Source organism: Natator depressus, chromosome 1 (assembly GCF_965152275.1).
Source record: "Natator depressus isolate rNatDep1 chromosome 1, rNatDep2.hap1, whole genome shotgun sequence".
Classification (NCBI taxonomy): domain Eukaryota; kingdom Metazoa; phylum Chordata; order Testudines; family Cheloniidae; genus Natator; species Natator depressus.
In genome coordinates this window covers 100,882,117-100,903,216 of record NC_134234.1, presented here as the reverse complement: position 1 = coordinate 100,903,216, position 21,100 = coordinate 100,882,117, and the positions used below count along the sequence as shown (strand labels likewise).

The 21,100-nt window shown below is 40.3% G+C and overlaps 1 protein-coding gene across 2 annotated transcripts in view; it reads left to right on the top strand.

Annotated features, from left to right (window-relative positions):
* FGF14 (fibroblast growth factor 14) overlaps positions 1-21,100 on the top strand; it is a 637,878-nt gene that overhangs the window by 260,778 nt on the left and 356,000 nt on the right. The gene's annotated exons all lie outside the window — the stretch shown is intronic.

Below are 21,100 nucleotides of genomic sequence, written 5' to 3'. Positions count from 1 at the left end.
CCCAAGAGGTGGTAGCTAGAGTTGCCTACACCGGCAGCTAGGTTGGCTTAACTCTGTTGCCCAAGGGTGTGGATTTTTCACACCCCTGAGCAACGTCACTGGGTTGACCAAACTTGTTAGTGGAGACCTGGCCTTAGATTCTTCCCAGTGAAAGGTAAATAGGTGGTTTTTCTGCTTCTATGAAATTGACCACTCCCAATGTCATCACAGTTAAGCAGCAGGTGCAAGAAATGGGCCGAGGACTATGAATATAACACATACATGCTCCATGCAGAGGGAGTGATACAACATTAGAAAAACAGCATGATTAGCCAGATGGCTCATGTTGGATGAGGCTCAGATTTCCTTCTATTTGAGTTATACAATGGCAATTTCTTTAGCACCTGCAAATGGACACTTGCCAAGGAGCTACATTTAGAATATGGTCTAATGGATATTGGTAGCTAAGGAACTGTGGGTGGACTCATTTGTAGAGAGATAGATCAGAAGCTCTTTGTATCTCTTCCGATGTGGGTATCGGCTGAAAGGGATTTTTTTTTATTCCAGAGATGAGTTAATCTAGATTAATGGCCTCTGTGGAAATTAATTAATTTTTTTAAGGTCTGGATTTCTCAATGTGCAATATCCGGTTTATAACATGGAGGTATTCCTTTCAGGATTTGTGTTCTGTATAAGAAAACAGTTAATTTAGTCATCCCCACAAGATTACCAGCCCCACAAAGGAGAAGAGGGGGGGGAAGAGCCAAGCCAGAGAAAATGTTGGAGGCGGGTTCTACAGGATGATAGTTGCCTGCCACGCAGAGGGAGTTGGGGAAGAATATTCTGATCTTGTATGTGGCTTTTCGATGAGAAAAGAGGAGAAGGGAGAACAGCTGTGATCAATCAGAGGGGGAGTAGAAGAGTCCAGTGCCAATACCAAAGACTTTAAGGTTAGGAGAAGATGGTGTAAATTGAGAAGGTAGTCACAGTCATGGAGTCCGGGGAAGATGTTCAGTTGTCAGTGAGGATGAGAGGTGGAGTGCATAAATAAGTGGATGATGGTGAGCTTTCTGGAGCCTGAGCAGGAGTTCCAGAAGAAGGGAAGTAGTGCATGTGAGGGAAAAGGTAAAAGTACTTAAAACATTTCATTCAACGAATGTGCTGAGAGTAGTGGTACTGGACACTTTGAAGCCAAAGCAGGCCTTCATTAGCCCCACCCCTGGTCTTTAATACAGCCCAGCATGACTTACTGAAGTATGTGTCTGAGGTACAATATAAAAAGGACCAACTCCTCCAGAAGCACATCCCTGCCATCAGTTCCAGATGTCCACCACGGGGGTGAGCCAGGCCTGTCTTTCCTCTCCACTTCTGCTCAATCCGATTGCTCATAAATATTCATGTCTCCTCTAATTAAAACATAACTGCCATACTGGGTCACACCAGTTGTCCATCTAGCCCACTATTCTCACTTCCAACAGTGACCAGTGCCAGAGCTTCAGGAGGCATGTACAAAACAGGGCAGTTGGAGTGATCCAGCCTTGTCTTTCCCTCCTGGCGTATGGCAGTCAGAGATTGCAGGTCGCCCCAAGCATGGGGTTACATCCCTGACCCTCTTGGCTAATAGCCACTCATCGACCTGTGCTCCAGGAATTTACCCAGTTCTTTTTTGAACCTAGTTATACTTTTGCCCATTGCAACATCTCATGGCAATTAGTTCCACAGATTAATTGTGCATTTTGTGAAAAAGTACTTCCTCTTGTTTGTATTAAACCTGCTGCCTGTTAATTTCATCAGGTGACCCCTAGTTTTTGTATTGTGTGAAATGGTAAATTACACTTCTTTATTCACTTTTTCCACGCCATTCATGATTTTATAGACCTGTATCATATCCTCCCTTAGTCATCAGTAAGGGCCTTAGCAGCGATTGATTGTTCCCTTGTTATTAGTGGATCGAAGTAAGATAAAGGATGGTTTGTTAGGTATGTAATGTTTAATGTTCTATGTGATATTATGTTACTGCTTTTTCATTCTATGATGCTTAATTTGGGGGGGTTGTTTTTATTTTGACATATTCTGTCACTTTTCTAATAAAAAGGACATGAGAAAAATTTCCAAATGGTGTATCAAACAGATCCTTCAGTAATTCAATCTTTAAGAATTGGAGGACAAAGCATGGAATGCTTTTAAGTAAATCATAATTGCTTGCACATCCAAATATATCACTTCAAGCTTTGGTGCTTAATTAAGCAGTGAAGTATATTGAATGTGTGTTTTCTGTGCTTAAACAGATGGGAACCCTTCCCTTTATTTGTGCTCCCATTTGCAGTTCAATTTTATTTCTGTTTCGGTAGCAGTGGTTTGGGGCTCTTACAGGATTGTCGTGAGGCTAAATTTATGTTCGAAAAGTGCTCTGGGTCTCTTGGACAAAATGCACTCTAGAAGTGAAAAGTATTACGATTTTGACTGTTTAGACTTGCAGTAGTTTTATAGCTGTTAAGTGCTACCTGTAGTGACTGCTAAAATGTCCCATTATGTACACAGCTGGAAATTTTAGGTGTGCAACACAGCTACATTTCTTTGAAATTTTATTATGACAATGAGATTTATTACATTTCATTACTTTCAACTGTTTTTGATGAACTGTTTCCCCATATATATACAGTCAGTTAAAATTACTTTTCACCTTTTGAGGTTTTTCTATAATTAAAAAAAAAAACCATTAAAAGGCTCCTGGAGATGTGTTGCTGGCTGTGCATTCATTTCTTTGTGAGTTAGAGGTATTTCACCTTTAACTCCGTGCCATAAAAACCAACCAGAAGGTTGTGTTAATGACCATACCGTGCCACTTCTGTTACTATTTAGCACACTCGTAGACACGTGCAGCATAACAGTGAAATATTCTTTGGTTTTAGACATTGGATAACATTGGATAACAGCACAATTCAGTTTTAGACATTGGATAAGAGCACAATTTTGGCAAACTTAAAAATTCCGCCTCAAAGCTGCTGATGATTTGCTGATGGTTTGCCTGTTTTCCATCAGTCAGATCTATTCAGTTCTTACCAATGGTGTTATTTTGCCTGGTATTCTTCTCTAGTCAGATGGGATAGTCCTTGAATCTCAACTCTTAAGTGATTGTCTTGTCTTGATTTTTTTTTTTGTTTTGTTTTAAAGTGGTGAGCTCTTTCACGGCTAGCTGATGTTCAGAGATATTGGTGATAGGCCAGTGGTTCTCAAACTAGGGCTGCCGCTTGTTCAGGGAAAGCCCCTGGCGGGCCGGGCCGGTTTGTTTACCTGCCGCGTCCGCAGGTTCGGCCGATTGCGGCTCCCACTGGCTGTGGTTCACCACTCCAGGCCAATGGGGGCTGCGGGAAGCGACGCGGACTGAGGGATGTGCTGGCCGCCCTTCCTGCAGCCCCCAATCGGCCGAACCTGCAGACGCATCAGGTAAACAAACTGGCCCGGCTCGCCAGGGGCTTTCCCTGGACAAGCAGCAGCCCTAGTTTGAGAACCACCGTACTTGGCAGTGGATTCAGTTTTCTCATGGGCATCACAGGGGTCACGAACTTTATGCAGCGTAGCTATGTCAATTAAGATACGCTGATTGCTGTGGAAAGACAGGCAATGCCATTAAATCCTTATAAATATTGCATCCAGGAGTTTAAAACCACAACAGAGCCGGACGCAGTGCAGATCAGATCACTACATACACAGTTCTCCCTGTCTGATAATATGTGGCCTGACTGAGCAGATGTCAATCTGACTATTTTGAGTTCTAATTTCTGAGCTGTGCACCATTAGCTTCTAAGATGCTCATCTTTTGATCACTTACGCCAGGTAGAGCTATATAATTGTGGAACATTAGCTACAGGGTTTGAATGTTTCTGAAAGGAAAAACAAATTTTGTTCCAACATATTGATGATTGGATTTAGTATTTGACAAGACGAGTCCATTCAAACTCCTTCCACATATGGGTACTAAGAGAAAACTGCTTTCACTGAATCCGGTTTTGGGGGGCCTAGAAATGGTTAATGCTTCCTCTACAGTATTGGAAGTGTTATTCCTTCTCCAGCCTCAGGGAAGCCCCACAACCTTGACTCCACTGATTTGGATGGGCCAGGGCAAGACTGCCATATCAACACGGGATCCTCTCTACACACTTCATACAAACCAGTGGGAAGCCAGCGCAAGGCGCCACAGGATGGAGAGAGAAGCATCTTAAATTACTGCAGACAGTTGAAATGATTTCCTGTGCTTCCTCTCCATGCTGTAGATCACCTGTTACTGGAGAAGCCCTTAGCAGTGTGTGTTTTGCAACTGTTGTGCTGTCCATGGAAGGCAAAGGAGGCACACCCTTGGGTGGCAGAGTGGAGGCAAGGAGCCTCTCTTTGGAGCAGCCTGGCCATTGGCAGATCACCCAAAGTACGTGTTTTTGTGGGATTGAACTGCCAGCCTCCTCTGCATATGTTGGCCATGTGCTCTTCCCACAACCGATGAAGTTACAACCATTTGCACAGACAATATTGTCATGAATGCACCGTGGCTCTGGGTGAGCAGAACTGCTTTTCTCTTTGTTACATTTAAACTGAAAATTTCAGTCACTATTTATATCAGTTGTTGTTGTTTATAACATCAGTTGGTTTGGGAAGTTTTGGCACCCACGTGCTATACTTTAATTTTCTTGCATTTTGCTTAAAACCAAGAAATTTTCTTTTTATGGTTGTATTTTAAATGCTTGGGTGCAAGTGTCTAGGATCTTGAGAAAAGGGCAGGAAGTTTATTTAGGTTTGCCTCTGCCTTTGAAAGTTACCATCTCTTTAGGTGAGAGAAGGGGGGGGGGGAGAAAGATTGGGCCTGTCGACTTTAATGATGGGATCATGTGTGTGTTATATTTTATGATCTTGCCAATTTGCCTGATTTATGGTTAACAAAAATCACTGGGGAAATTTGAATGCAACAGAAGAAATATAAAAATGCTCATGTTTATTTGTACCTATTATTAGATGTATTGATATCATGCAGTGTTTGGCATGGGGAGGGCAAAAACCACCTCTCTTCCAAGCAAGGAGGGATCCACAGGCATCCTGATTGCATTGGGAGCTAGCTGTGAGTGAGTGGAGATAGGGGTAGCTGGCAACGATTACCCAACAGAAAGGAGGAAAAGAAGGTTTTTTTAGTCAGTCTCTCTGCTATCAAATGGACCAAACATAGGGATTGGACTCTACATAAGATAAGGAGTTGGGTTGTGTTGAAGGCAGCTACTCACTGTACTGCATTTCAGCAGATGACTTTGGCTACTGGAAGACAGACAATGGAGACAGGAAAGCCTTAGTTTTGGTTTAGAAACTCTGCCCAGGTGAGATCAACTTCTGGACTAAAAGACTGCAAATAGCCATGCTGTCTTCTTTGTAGAAAATTATCTGATAGTGGGAAGCTACATTCCTATTGTTTTTCTCCTGCTGTTTTGAAACTCCAGCTATTAGGAGCTTTTTTTACTTTGCATTTGGATTCTGATCGTGGTGCCTTGTTTAGTATGCCGCAGCTGAATCTGGGAGCGGGATCTGCTAATTACAAACTCACCAAAACCCTCTTAGCACCTCTTTTGTGTTTTCAGCTTGTATGGCTGCAAAAAGTGCCTCACTAATCACTCAATGAAGATGCTTTCCCAAGTATTTCAATATCACTTGTTCTTCACTAGCCCCCTCCCCCAACAAGATCAATGGCTCCTTCGCAAAACTGTTAGTACTCGAGAAACTCTCTATGAACCCATAAGGTTGGCAACCTACAAACAGCTGTAATTCATTGTAAGTATGCCTATGTTCTCTATACTAGTTAATCATCTTTTGGAGATCCTGCCCCGCTAGAGAAAAAGAGGGGATAAGGGGTTGGAGGAAACCTATAAATACTTGTGAATAGATCTGGTACTGAAGAATCAGAGTTCTGCAATAATCTGTCAAAACAAGCATAATGAAGATGGCAGTGAGATCATATTTTTGCCACAGAGGGACAGGTATGCAGCTGTGGTTTATTAGGTCTGGAAATAAAGTTTAGGTATTTTTAGCCACAATCAACTTTTCTTATTTTAAATCTCTAATGCTCGGCCAGTTAGCTTTGGTAATGATTGCAGTTGTTATCTGCTTTTTTCCAGATAGACCTCATCTGGAATGGTTTCAGTTGTTTTTCATTCAAGTCTTATTTGCGAGGCTGGCGAGTTTTATAAAGCTATTACAGCTCTTTGGAAATTTTGTGGGTTCCAGGATGTCAACTTTTTTCAACCAGGATGTGTTTTCCCTTAAGCTTCTCTACAGAGGCGCTGGTGCTACTTGGGTAAGGTAAAAAGAGAGACTGGAACATTAAGCACAGAGACTCCCTCTTCTTCTAATGCAGATCCTGTTTTTTCCTCCTTCTGTTTTTTTTTTTATATAAAATAATAAAGTGTGTGTGTTTTTGTATACACACGTACACACACACACACACACACACACACTCAAAGCCATTTGTTATATAAAATGGAGGCTGGCTAAGTATCCTTCTGAGCCCACTATCATTTGTAGGACAACCAAAGAGGTCTATCTAGAGCGACAGAGATAATTGTATCGCCTACTCCCAGTTTCTTTTGGGATTAGAGTGAGGTGTCATGTTATGGGACAGAGCATTATGACTATGCAATCTCTTGAAGTAATATTTAACTCTTATAGTATGTGTCCCTTTAATGGCTTATTACTAGAAACATAGGGCATGTGGGAACACCACTCCAATCACTTAGAACCTGATAACTATTATCAGGTAAAACTTGTGTGCAAACTAGTTAACTATTTTTTAAATTATTTTCACAACTGTTCTTGAGGCATCAGTGGGAAACTCTATCATTCTAGACCAATTTCAGATTGGTGACTGGAAAGCTTTTCAATAGACATTGAATCTACCTTAAACAAAAGTATTCTTGATAAAGTTTCGTCACACATCACCTGGTTACGAGTATGTTTGCAGCAAAGCTGGTGACATTGGTGCTCACATTGATACTGCAGCATTTAGAAATGTTAGGCCCATCAGCTCTCTTCCTTGATAGAATTCCATTCAATTGATAATTAGCTATGTGTTTTTATCTGCTGCAGTTACTGGGCTTCCTGCCTAGTAGGTTGCTGGGGGGTTCTATATTTTAATTATTTACCTACTAGGACCCATTGCTGCCAGTAGTGCGCTGTGCCAACATGTCACGATTGTAGACAATGTATATTAGCATGCCATTTGCAATCCCAGTCCACTTTGTAGATCAAGTTGGGGCAATCTCTTGAGTTGGAATAGAGGACTGATTTCTGAAATTGAGGGACATGCATCAAAGGAATACTACTTATCATTGCAATATATTTCTTTTTTAAGAGGTCATGCCCCTTCATGTAAACTATTTAAAGGCAAGGCAATATTTTCCTCATGTGTCCTTGCAGCACTGAGAGCTTTGAGTGCACTATTAGAATAATAAATGAAATACTATTAAACAACCCTATTTTTAGTAACCATTTTTATGTAATTTATATTCTGGGCTGAATTAATGCTCAATCTGGAAGTGCTTTATATATACATTGCTCCTGCTGACTTTAAAAAATAGTTGTAAAATCTCATTTGAGCCAGTTGTTTTCCTTGTCCCATTTTGGTACAAGGCAACAAATTAAAAAAAAACCCACAGCTCCCTAATATTTCTGTAAGAATCTTAGTGAAAGTTTTGAAAGAATGAGAATTTTGTATTGACTGATACTTGCAACTTCCAGCAGCTTTAGTAGAGTATCACCCTTTTCATTTCTCCCGGTGTGCAGAAACTAGTAGGCATAGTTTCAAATAAATAACTTGACATGTTAAATCTGTGTTGTTTGTGTGAGTTGGAACCTACTGTAAGAACTCCGACCAGAGGCACTACCCTGATCTCTCAGCGAACTTCTCAATGGAGTTCACTAATCCTACAAGACTACCACCAGCAAACTAGTTTCTAGGGACTCTCCTCTATGATGTAAAAAGAAAAAGGAGTACTTGTGGCACCTTAGAGACTAACCAATTTATTTGAGCATAAGCTTTCGTGAGCTCACGAAAGCTTATGCTCAAATAAATTGGTTAGTCTCTAAGGTGCCACAAGTACTCCTTTTTCTTTTTGCGAATACAGACTAACACGGCTGTTACTCTGAATCCTCTATGATGTGTTACAGCTCAGTGAATTTCTATATAAGAAAATAAAATCTATGCAGTAAATCCATGTCTATAATCAGCTAAATCTCTTGATTAAAACAATATAAAGAGGCTGAACAATACTGTATTTCCATATGCATGTTTTGTGGATTTCTCAATGCATAATTTACTCTGCTTGCGAGATTTTTTTTTTTACATCACTTCCAAGTATTTTTCACATTAAAAAAAGTCATCCTATGCTAAGGCAATAGCGCCTCTGATTAGAGTTCTGAACCACAGTGTCTTGGCACCCATCTCCTACTGTCTCTGTCGGGTGCACATAAGGACTACAATGTGGGCTCTACATTATAAATTATCCTCTGTGCTGAGCTAGAATTTATTCTGTAAAGTATCTCAGTGTAATACAGATGCCCAAGTGCTTTTTATTCAAAAAGAAAAGGAAAAATCTGAGATGAAATGGATATACAGAAACAATGTATATATGCCTAGGTGAATTTGAAATGAACATTTCTTATGTCACTATATTACAGATTACTTAAGATATCACAGTTGTAGAGTATGTGATTGAAAGGGTTGGTTTAATTAGAATATGATGGATTTTATAAAAATGAAAAACCTGTAAAATAAGACATTGTTTAATCCCAGTTTTGTTTATTAAGAATGCACCTATACTTTCCTTATAGAGGCATTGTAGCTGGTGAGAGGTGAATATGAGTTTTTGTCTAGACATAATTTTAAAATCAGCAAACTGAAATATCATCTTGAATAAACATTGTTCATATCACAGTGTTTGCATATCCTGCAATAGACAATAAACATGCCTGAAGGTAATCTAAAAATAAAAGGAAAATTGTGCCAGATCGTCAGATGCAGCAAAACCCTATAGTTACAATACCCAATGAAGTGTAATCTACCTCCTATTAAGATTTCATTGTTCTTTACTTGAAGCGCTGTTTTTCTCTGGAGGGAATGTGGCAGGCATACAGCGTCCATACTGCTAGAGGATATTTTTTCCAAACATAACTTTCTATTTTAGAGGGATGCTGTTAGTTTTAGACTCCTAATTTTGGCTCTCCTGTCAGAGGGATTTTTAAATAGACTCTCTTAAAAATATCAGTGAAAATCTACTCTTGGATTTAAGTAAACCCCTACCATTATTCCCTTTGTGTGATTGCATTAGAATCACAAGTGAAACAGACGAGTCAGTTTACAGTCGGATTGCTTTCACTATTTGTTTGTTTGACTATTGCATTTCAAAGTCATATTGTCGTTTCCCCTGCATAAGATGACTATCACAATGAAAACAAGGAACTTAAAAAAACAGACTCCATTTCCAATAATAATAAAAAAGCAATTTGAAACCAGAGGCCTTTTTGGAGTACAGTTTTCCTGACATTACTAGCTTGGGGAGAAGGGGGGCTCTTCGACACTTTAGGCGCACACAAGGGGTTAGCCCATTATTATTAATGTCATTTTCTCCATATAGAGACACGTTGACTAGATAACAGCATACCTGATTCTTTTCTAAATTATATTGATATGATTCACTGGAATTTCACCAGTGTAATTTCTTGGAGAGTTGGGCCCTAAAATGCTAAAGTGAAATAATCTCTGGTAAATATTTATACATAATTTCATGTGGAGGGTCTGATCCAAAGTTCACTGAAGTCAGTGGAAAGACTGATTTAATGAGCTTTGGATCAAGGCCCAAGTGAGTTGCATATTTCGGGGAAGACTGTTTCCCTTAAACTCTTGAGATCTCTCTCTGTAAAACAATACTATCCATTTTATTAATGTTTATCTTATGTATATTTAGATGACAGCTACAAGACAAACAGAGTATGGGTTGTACTGTTAAAACAAATGTGAGTATGACAGGCTGTCATTTGTAGTCATAATTATCTAAGGACATACACATCTCCAACTCTGTCTTTTGTATTAAGTTGAGGTCCCCATCATTACATATCTAGGTAAATGTCTAAATTCTGCTGTTTGGGAAAAATAAATTACAATGAACTTTCATTCTGGAGTGACATCTTTGGAGTGTTCACATAAAAAAAATAAAGAAATGATTGCGTTAAACATATCCATTTTTTATGCAGATGTTAGAATGTTTTCAGTCATCTCCCACTTTATTCTGTTAGCATTTAAAACCTAAGCTCTCTGCAGATGCTTTTAAAAAAAAGATTTGTGTGTCCAGTGGGTCACTCCAGTGATATGCGTAGTTAGTGGCTGACTGCACAAAAAGACGTGTGGTGACGTGTGGTGACGTGTGGTAATTAGGTGACTTTGGATCTACATTCACTGCATAGTTGCTAAAAATCTCACTGGTCTTGGCCAAAATTTCTCCTCCTTTCATTATTCAGTATTCTAAGCATAACTCCTCCAACCCCCACTTCCCCAGCTACCCCAAATCTGGCTGCAATTTAGTAACAAAGTGATGCCTGTCAGTATATGAGTGGGAAGGTAGTAATGCCCTTCAGATGCATGGGAAATAAATGGTGTTGAGGACAGAATAAGGCCGGTAGGTCCTGATCCCCAACCCACTGTTGTTGGTAGAGATTCTCATTTACGTCAATGGGCCATAGTTTGTAAGTGTTCGTGCCAAAGGATCCAAGGCCACTGTGTACATGTTTGATGTTCTTAAGTGGATGATTCTTTTTGTACCTAGCTAAAATACATCCCTGATGAGAATAGGCTGCAGAAGAAGAGTGGCTTGTTGTCTAAATCTATTTTGCTCTGGGAATGGAGAAAGAAGGTGCCTCTCTCATCCTTTTATTTTCACACTTGTAAAGAAACGATTTGCTTAAAGAAAACACCTTGACTTTTGTCAGCGAGTGAGCCAGTATCTATGCCAGAAATAGCTGCTGCCAGAAATAACTGGTATTTTATCATATTATGAAGATGAATTCTTCTTTACTTGAGATTCTTAATGTCAAAGTATACATCGCTATCAGGGTGTAAAGCCAACTTCTAAAAGACCTAGGTAATGGCATTGGAAAGGTAAATTGCTTAAGCAATGTCTCTTGAGTTTATTTCATCATCTCAAGTGTATTTTAACCTGTTCTTTAACCTCTAACTGAACACTTCCCACTGCCCAAATGATAATTTCTAGCCAAGATTTAAATGATGTAGGATGATGAGTAGGCTGGGGAGCCATAATTTTAAGGAAAAGGAGGACTTGTGGCACCTTAGAGACTAACAAATTTATTTGAGCATAAGCTTTCATGAGCTACAGCTCACTTCATCAAAAGCTTATGCTCAAATAAATTTGTTAGTCTCTAAGGTGCCACAAGTACTCCTTTTCTTTTTGCGGATACAGACTAACATGGCTGCTACTCTGAAACCTGTCATAATTTTAAATGACCATTGTACCTCTCTGTCATATGCATCCCACAAATTATGATCAAAAGCATTCTAACTTATCTAGAAGGTCTAAATCAATCAGTGTTTGTGGGCATCTAACTCATTGAAATCGTAGGAATTTTGCATACTAGAGACCGAGATTTACTAAAACTTCTGTGAGTAGGAGGGGAGGAGGGAAAAGATCTGCCTCTTTAAACTTGTAATACAGAATTGAATTTGGAAAAAATGTTTTTGTATTTTCGATATAGAAAGGTAGAGACAGCACGTAGGATTGATCTAAGGTTTATAAGATAGCCAATAAAAATAGCTCACTAGAAACCACCACTTTCTGCATATAATGAATGTATGCAGCATTTAATACAAAATCTGAATTTTCATGTTACTGGATTGATTTTCTATTTAAGAACCTTGGGAAAGGGTTATGATGTGTCATTCTTCTGATGCTGAGGTTATTTCATTGTGTAATGAGTTATGCGGTGGCGGGGGGATTATTCATTTAATGATCCAGCTGCTAATAGCTCTGGAATTGTTACTGTCTTAACTAATAGATGTATCAGTAATCTTCTGCAACTGGATTGACTCAGCTATCCACACAACGTCACGGTGCTTTAGAAACATTTTTCATAAAATAGCATTAATTGAGTCAAAGTCAGTGCACAAAAAATGCTTTCTTGAAGGTTGGTTTTTTAATGTATTGAAGTTGTTATAGTGCCCTCTAGAGTACAACATACATAATACGCAGGAGTTTTTTGTTTCAGTGGAGCCATTGTCCAAAAGGTCTTTAACTAGTTAGTCATTTTGCCTGAGCAGCAGTGTTTGGTTGCACGGCAATAAAGATGGAGCTGAGTTCAGTACACCTTTTTCGGGTTTCTGGTACCTCACAGGTTCTACTTTTAATCTGTCTAATCACCTTGACACAGAACTGCTTTGAACAGATTGGACAATTTTATTTTTGATTAAACAGACTGGTTCTTAAAAGCGTAGTAGAGCTTTTAACATATACTTTTTACTTATAGTTTGTGAGTACCTTATAAATAGAACTTATAAACATTGTTGTGTTTTATTCCAGTGTTTGGTTTATTAATTTTCTAGATTAATACTGATTATTACTGCCCCTCTTCAATGTCCTTTCCCTTTAAAAAAGATGCTTTACCTAAGTACACCAGGTAGTAGAGCTGTCATGGCTCAGGGCCAGCAGTGAGGTGCTCAAAATGGAGGGTTGAGCCTTGCATCCCTTCCCACTCCGTGGACCCTACACAAAGTCCTGGGGCTAATAAGCAGCCCCTATGCTTGGCAGAGACAATGGGACTCTTTTTTCCCCCGACACTCTGAGGTGCTGTTTGTTCCAAAGGGGGAAAAGAAAAGGCTTGCCGTGTCCTTGTCCTCCTCGGAAGAGCTGAGCGGTCATGCTAGGCTGAAGAAAAAGCAGGCTGCACTGTAACAAGTAGGCAACTTGCACACTTCACCTGAGGCACAAACATCCCCCAGGTGCCCTGGGGAAGTGTAGTTCTGCACCTCCCCCTACTGAAGACTGTGGATGAATGTCACCACCTGCTCAGAAGTTACAGCATTCAGAAAAGTATGGTGACGAGCTGGAGGAGCAGATTGATGCAGCATGAAACAAAGCTACTAGTGTGTTAAGGCAATCTACAATCAGTACAATTCTGAGCAGGTATTTTGTAGCTATATTTTTTTTTAAAGCATTCACATATTGTCACAAAACAGGATCAGTTACAAAAATTTCCTTTTTGCTTTCAAAGGCTTCATTTTCAAAGCTGTGTTTGTGATCTTTGACAAAAGCTTGGAGCAGCCAATGTGCAGATTCACCTACTTGATGATTTTCTGGGCTTCTGCCTTCTTCCCACAAGGTCTCCTTAAAATTCATTTTTAAAAAAACTTAATGTGCTATTTAAGATGTAGTATTTTGATACGTGTCCCACACTAATATAGTTTCACAGCACCTGTATAGGTGCTGAGTTCCACACTTTGAAATAATGTAGGCATGCAGTTGGGCACACAGCTCAGATCATTGTCATCAGTGGGAGATCCAAAGGTAATATATGACCTTACCATTGTAGCCCATCCCACACAGTGTATTTAACAACAATGCAGACCTCTCTGCAGAATGAGTTAGCCACCCCCAGCCGTATTCTGCACAACACTAATTTACTAGGGTTTGAAAACATTAATATGTTCTTGTCTGTGAGAACAGTATCTGCTGAGTATGGCCCCGAGAGCTACTCCTGAAATGTAAATGCAAAAAAACATTTGTGTATAATCATTTAAAACGGCACCTACCATGAAAAGCCATACTTGGTGCTGTTTTCTTTCATGTGTGCGCTGTCAGATGTGTTACCTTGTCTTGGAAATCCAAACAGTATTTTTCATGGTTAAAGGTGATGGAATCAATATCCATCACACATGGCCTCCAATGGACATGGTTACTACTTTGCTGTGGAATTTGTTTTTCATGGTTGCTAAGCTTGTGGGGAGAAAATAGCCATATAAAAAGCAACAGGCACTGAGGTACCCCCTAAAAGAAGGCAACTGCAGCAGCTAATGATGAATAGGATGGAGTAGGGGAAAACAGAGATTCAGTAATAATATATAGTCTGTGAGCAGCTTGTGCGCTTTATGAAGTAATACAAAAAGTGAAGCTCTTGGGATAGGACTTAAACTTTACATCTACTAGTCAGATAAAAGCTAAACTCGACTACCAGAAATCAATATGAACAATTTGCTTTAGACCTTGCTGGTGGGATTCTCCTTTCTTAGGTACTTATATTGTTCCCATTATGAAGTGCCTCATAATCTTTTTTGCTCACAACACCCTTGTAAGATTGGGAAGGACTGTTATTCTGCTTTTACTGATTGGGGAACTGAGGCACAGAGAGTCTAAATGACATTAAGGTCACATGAGAAGTCTGTGTCAGAGCATGGAATTGAAGCCAGGTCCTCAGCTAGTACCCTATTTACTGAGCATTCTATCCTTCCGCCAGTCTCCCTTTTTTTCTGGTGCGTGTAGAGGTGGGAGGGTCCTATATCCCTGCTCCATGGACTTCCAACGCAGCAGCAGAGTGAAGTGACATGATTCTTGCTGTCATAGTTCTATATTCTATCAGTGAAAGAGAGCAGAGCTAAATAAGTTTTATCTGCTGCTTCTTGGGAAAATCATGAGTAGTGCGGCTAGAGCTGTTTGTCTAGACTTGGTTAAACCCCAGTACCCCAATTACTGTTGGGGAGCTCCCATATGTTAAGGGCAAGAAACTCCTAAAACTGAAAGCTACAGTTCTGCAGAAACGGATGCCTTAAGGCCCCCTGTGTTGTTGGGGAAACTTTTCCATTTGAGAATTTACCTACCCTCCTCCAAGTATTGATGTGTGTATTCTGAACGCTTGTCTGTCAGGTCAGCTCTGAATTCTCCCTAGATTAGGAGGAAATGGTTGTGGTAATATGTAGCTGGAAAAAAGTAGCTCCCCTTGTTTTGCAATTAAACGGTTGATTTTTAAGTGAACTTTGTCATTATTTTGGTATTTTTAACATAATCATTCCTTGGGTTTCCACTAATTATCCGAGTATGGGGATGAAATAAAAATATCCATAGGAGTACAGGAGTAAGCTCAAGGTTATGAAGATAATGTTTAATATTTACTATGATAGATTCTTTTCAGCATAACTATTGCACTATTATCCCACATTTAGTTAGTTTTTTGTTCTTATAGAGATGTTTGGTTTTAATTATTTGCATTAATTATTGGAATTACAATAATGTCTAGGGACCTCAGTGAGAGACCAGGACTCCACCGGCTAAGAACTCTACAAACACATAACAAAAAGAGAGTTCCTGCATTTAGGATCTTTCTGTCTAAGAATAAGACAACAGCTGGATACAACAAACAGTCAGGGGTTGTAAGCAAAAGGAAACAATGAGACAGATCAGAGTAAAAAAGCATTATTTTCTTTCAAGAATCTTGAAATGTGATGGATGAGAAACACAGGAAAAATTAAATCTCATGGCAGTATGACCGCAGCAGTGAATATGCAGGTGGAGACAACTAGCAGGGGAGAGGCTGTTCTAGATTTGATTTTGACAAATAGGAAAGAACTGGTTGAGAATTTGAAAGTGGAAGGCAGCTTGGGTGAAAGTGATCATGAAATGATAGAGTTCATGATTCTAAAGAATGGTAGGAGGGAAAACAGCAAAATAAAGACAATGGATTTCAAGAAGGCAGAGTTTAGCAAATTCAGGGAGTTGGTAGGTAAGATCCCTAAGGGGAAAAACAAGAGAAGACAGTTGGCAGTTTTTCAAAGAGACATTATTAAGGGCACAAGAGCAAACAATCCCACTGTGTAGGAAAGATAGGAAGTATGGCAAGAGACCACCCAGGCTTAACCAGGAGATCTTCAATGATCTAAAAATTAAAAAAAGAGTCCTACAAAAAGTAGAAACTCGGTCAAATTACAAAGGATGAATATAAACAAATAACACAAGTATGTAGGGACAAAATTAGAAAGGCCAAGGCACAAAACAAGATCAAACTAGCTAGAGACATAAAGGGTAACAAGAAAATATTCTACAAATACATTAGAAGCAAGAGGAAGACCAAGGACAGGGTAGGTCCGTTACTTAATGGGAGAGAGGGGGAAATAATAACAGAAAATGTGGAAATGGCAGAAGCGCTTAATGACTTCTTTTTTTCGGTTTTCACCAAGAAGGCTGTGATTTGACGTCTAATGTAGTGAATGCCAGTGAAAGTCAGAAGAGGCTAAATTAGGGAAAGAACAAGTTAAAAATTACTTGGACATATTAGATGTCTTCAAGTCACCAGGGCCTGATGAAATGCATCCTAGAATACTCAAGGAGCTGACTGAGGAGATACCGGAGTCATTAGCGATTATCTTTGAGAAGTCGTGGAAGACGGGAGAGATTACAAAAGACTGGAAAAGGGCAAATATAGTGCCCATCTATAAAAAGGGAAATAAGGACAACCCAGGGAATTACAGACCAGTCAGCTTAACTTTTGTATCCCGAAAGATAATGGAGCAAATAATTAAGCAATCAATTTTGCAAACATCTAGAAGATAATAAGGTGATAAGTAATGGTCAGCATGGATTTGTCAAAAACTAATCATGTCATACCAACCGATAGGTTTCTTTGACAGGGTAACAAGCCTTGTGGATAGGAGGAAGCGGTAGACATGGTGTGTCTTGATTTTAGTAAAACTTTTGATACTGTCCCGCATGACCTTTTCATAAATAAACTAGGGAAATGCAAACTAGATGGAGCTACTATAAGGTGGGTGCAAAACTGGTTGGAAAACCATTCCCAGAGAGTAGTTATTAGTGGTTCAGAGTCATGCTGTAAGGTCATAAAGACTGGGGTCCTGCAGGGATCAGTTCTGGGTCCAGTTCTCTTCAATAATCTTCATCAATGATTTAGATAATGGCATACAGAGTATATTTATAAAGTTTGCAGACAATACCAAGCTGGGAGGGGTTGCAAGTGCTTTGGAGGATAGGATTAAAATTCAAAATGATCTGGACAAACTGGAGAAATGGTCTGAAGTAAATAGGATGAAATTCAATAAGGAAAAATGCAAAGTACTCCATTTAGGAAGGAACACTCAGTTGCACACATACAAAATGGGAAATGACTGCCTAGGAAGAAATACTGTGGAAAGAGCTCTGGGGATCATAGTGGACCACAAGCTAAATATGAGTCAACAGTCTAATGCTGTTGCAAAAAAAAGCGAACATCATTCTGGGATGTATTAGCAGGAGTGTTGTAAGCAAGACATGAGAAGTAATTCTTCTGCTCTACTCCCTTCTGATTAGGCCTCAACTGGAGTATTGTGTCCAGTTCTGGGTGCCACATTTCAGGAAGGATGTGGACAAATTGGAGAGAGCCCAGAGAAGAGCAAGAAAAATTGTTAAAGGTCTAGAAAACAAGACCTATGCAGGAAGATTGAAAAAATTGGGTTTGTTTAGTCTGGAAAAGAGAAGACTGAGGGGGGACACACTAACAGTTTCCAAGTATGTAAAAGGTTGTTACAAGGAGGAGGAAGATTTTTTTTTCTTAAACTCTGAGGATAGGTCAAGACGCAATGGGCTTAAATTGCAGCAAGGGGCATTTAGGTTGGACATTAGGAAAAACTTCCTAACTGTCAGGGTGGTTAAGCACTGGAATAAATTGCCTAGGGAGGTTGTGGAATCTCCATCTGGAGATTTTTAAGAGCAGGTTAGACAAACACCTGTCAAAAATGGTCTAAATAATTAGTCCTGCCACAAGGGCAGGGGACTGGACTAGATCAGTGGTTCTCAAACTAGGGCTGCCGCTTGTTCAGGGAAAGCCCCTGGCGGGCCGGGCCAGTTTCTTTACCTGCCGCATCTGCAGGTTCGGCTGATCGCGGCTCCCACTGGCTGTGGTTTGCTGCTCTAGGCCAGTGGGGGCTGCGGGAAGTGACGCAGGCTGAGGGATGTGCTGGCCGCAGGAAGGGCGGCCAGCACATCCCTCAGCCTGCGTCACTTCCCGCAGCCCCCATTGGCCTGGAGTGGTGAACCGCAGTCAGTGGGAGCCGCAATCGGCCAAACCTGCGGACGCAGCAGGTAAACAAACTGGCCCGGCCCGCCAGGGGCTTTCCCTGAACAAGCGGCGGCCCCAGTTTGAGAACCACTGGACTAGATGACCTCTCAAGGTCCCTTCTAGTTCTATGATTCCATGAAGGTCTTTAATTCCTTCTGGATGATGAGATGAAAAAATAGAAATTTTAAGTCTTGAAAATTCAATCTAAAGCAAATTGTACTTGCACTATTACATATTTTTTAAATAAAGGTTAGCTAAGTAACAACTTATTTAGTACATTGCAAACCTCGGCTGACTAGGCGTGTAGTGCTGAGTGGTATTATTAGTGGCACCATCTTGCTTCTTGTTCTTTTTTTTTTCTGTGTATTTGTTACTGAAATATTAAAGTATCCGTTGGGTTCTTCTGGTGACTAGCCCAGTTTCCTGCAGCTGTCACCATTATAATATTCTGAATAATCTTGCTTTGGAGGAGAGATGTATTAAGTCACAGAAAGATTAAGTGACGTTGAACCAGTACACATTAATTATTTTTATGTAGCTGTTGAAGAATCAGCATCAGTTGCCAACCCTATAAAAGGATCAAATTCATTCATTTGGTCAAAGAATCTTAAGGGCATCTTATATGATTCAATATCAGTTTTAATTAGCTAAGGAGTGGTTTGGTGAATGGGGGGAAAAGGTGGCTACCAGAAAGACATGTTTGTTACAATATTAACATGACACTTTTACACATCACACAGTGAAAACAAATACTGTATCTCTAATTTGGCACTAACTTTCTCAGGACTTGAAAAGTTAATATTCTCCAGACTATAAGTGGACATCAAAACACCTTTACTACTTCCACTTAGTTCTGAGATAAAATTTATAATAGGAGATTTTAACATGTTAGCTGAGGAGAAGATTTTAAACCCTTTGGAGTAACAACATAAACAGGAGTCAGGCAAATTGCTAATGCTGATATGCTGTATAGGATATAGTTTACTAAAAAGAAACTGAACGTATTTCTCATATTCAAGCTAGCTACATAGTGTATATTGCAAATTCAAATTGTCTACTTTCACCAGCTTACCCTCTTACAAATGGTTAGCAAAAGTTCCAGAGGAGAAAGAGGAATCTAAAAACACATTTCATATTAAAACTTTTTTATAAGATTAATCACATCAGGACATAGGTTTGAAACCATTTGAAACAAAACAGCTGTGTAATGAGTAAGACTATGATTATGTCACGGAAGTCACGGAATCCGTGACTTTCAGAGACCTCCGTGACATTTTGCACTTCAGTCCTGGGGCAGCTAGGCTGGAGCTGTCAGCTTCCCAGGTGCTGGGGATGGCAGGGGACCCCCAGAAGCTCCGCAGCCACCCAGCCGCAGCGGGGGGACCCACAGCAGGTGCCAAGCTGCTATGTGTACTGGGGTGTCCCCCGGAGCTCCGAGCCACCAGTAGGGAGGGGACCTCGCAGGCAGCAGCAGGGACTCAAGAGCCGTAGTAGCTGGTGCTGGACTCTCCTCCCTCCCCATTTTGTCAGGGATATGTTTAGTGAAAGTCAGGGACAGGTCACAGGCTCAGGTGAATTTCTGCTTATTGCCTGTGACCTGTCTGTGACTTTTACTAAAAACATCCATGACAAAATCTTAGCCTTAGTGATGAGTGCTCTTTCTTTTGGCTCTTATTCATCTTACTCTTCTACCATCTGCAACTTCTGCAGATAGAAAGTACTGGAAATGCAGCTCTGTGGACTGAGTGTCTTAGTCAACTGGTCATCAGCAACATGTAAAAAGGTTTTTCAAGTACTGTGCAACTTAAACTATATTTCCTGCCTCTGCATGTTTTGTCCTTTACAGAATATTGTATGTCTTTGTACAAAACAGGGATTGGCAACTTTGGCACCCAGCCCATCAGGGAAATCCGCTTGTTTTTGTGGCACAGGCTGTCGGATGTGCTGGCCGCCGCTTCCCGCAGCCCCAATTGGCCTGTAACAGCGAACAGCAGCCAGTGGGAGCTACCATCGGCCGAACCTGCAGAACCTGCTGGTAAACAAACTGTCCCGGCCCGCCAGCGGATTTCCCTGACAAGCCATGTGCCAAAGGTTGCCGATCCCTGGTATAAAATATGTGCTCTGATATTTTTAACTCAATTCTTTTTCGAAAGAGTTTTTAATTTTTAGTGTTGGTGCCAGAATGAATACGCCAGGGACTGAAATCTCATAAGAGCATAGGTAATCATTGTGTAAGTTTCTCTGCACTCATTCATTTTTCTGGATGGAACCATCTGTAAGATTGAAAAGGTAGCTCAATCTTTGTGGCCATTAAGTTGTTGGGCTCTGCAGACACTGCTAACAATGGAGCTAGCTGAGGTGGTGCTCAGTTTTTGCTCTTTCTTTTTAAGCCTTGGGTTCCCCTTTACAGTTTTCTCACTAAAATTTAGAACTATAAGTACTTTTTGGTGGACCCTGTAATGATATTGAGGATCCTGTAATGATACTGAGGACATTGTGGTTGTAATGTACATTTATGCCTTTTTGTTACAGAATGCAACACATGATCTTAAACTTCATGGTGTCATCCCAGAGCACCTTTGCAGACACGGGGAGCAGTACAGCATCACCATTCATTCCTGTCCCATTCCTTCGTTAAGCCCAGACTAGTCATGTCCCTGCGTACTTACCATTTCATATTTTATTGCTTACCTCTGTGTTGTTTTAAAAAAAGATAAGTTTTGTCTCCTTACATACAACCAATAAGACTATTTCACACAAAGAGTACAGTAGCCGTGCTGAGTGTGCCAATGAATTAATGCATATGCATAGAAGAGTCTCAAACCCAGGAACTGGCAGTCAGACATCTTGCAGAAACAGAAAGCAACACAGAGCCAGGACACAGTGGAGTTCTCAGCTGCTATATTTCAAGTGTTAAATAAAAATCTTTTGTGGAAAACAGCGTGTGCTTCATAAAGGAGCAAAGCAACACATGGTGCGAGAGGGGAGAGCACGG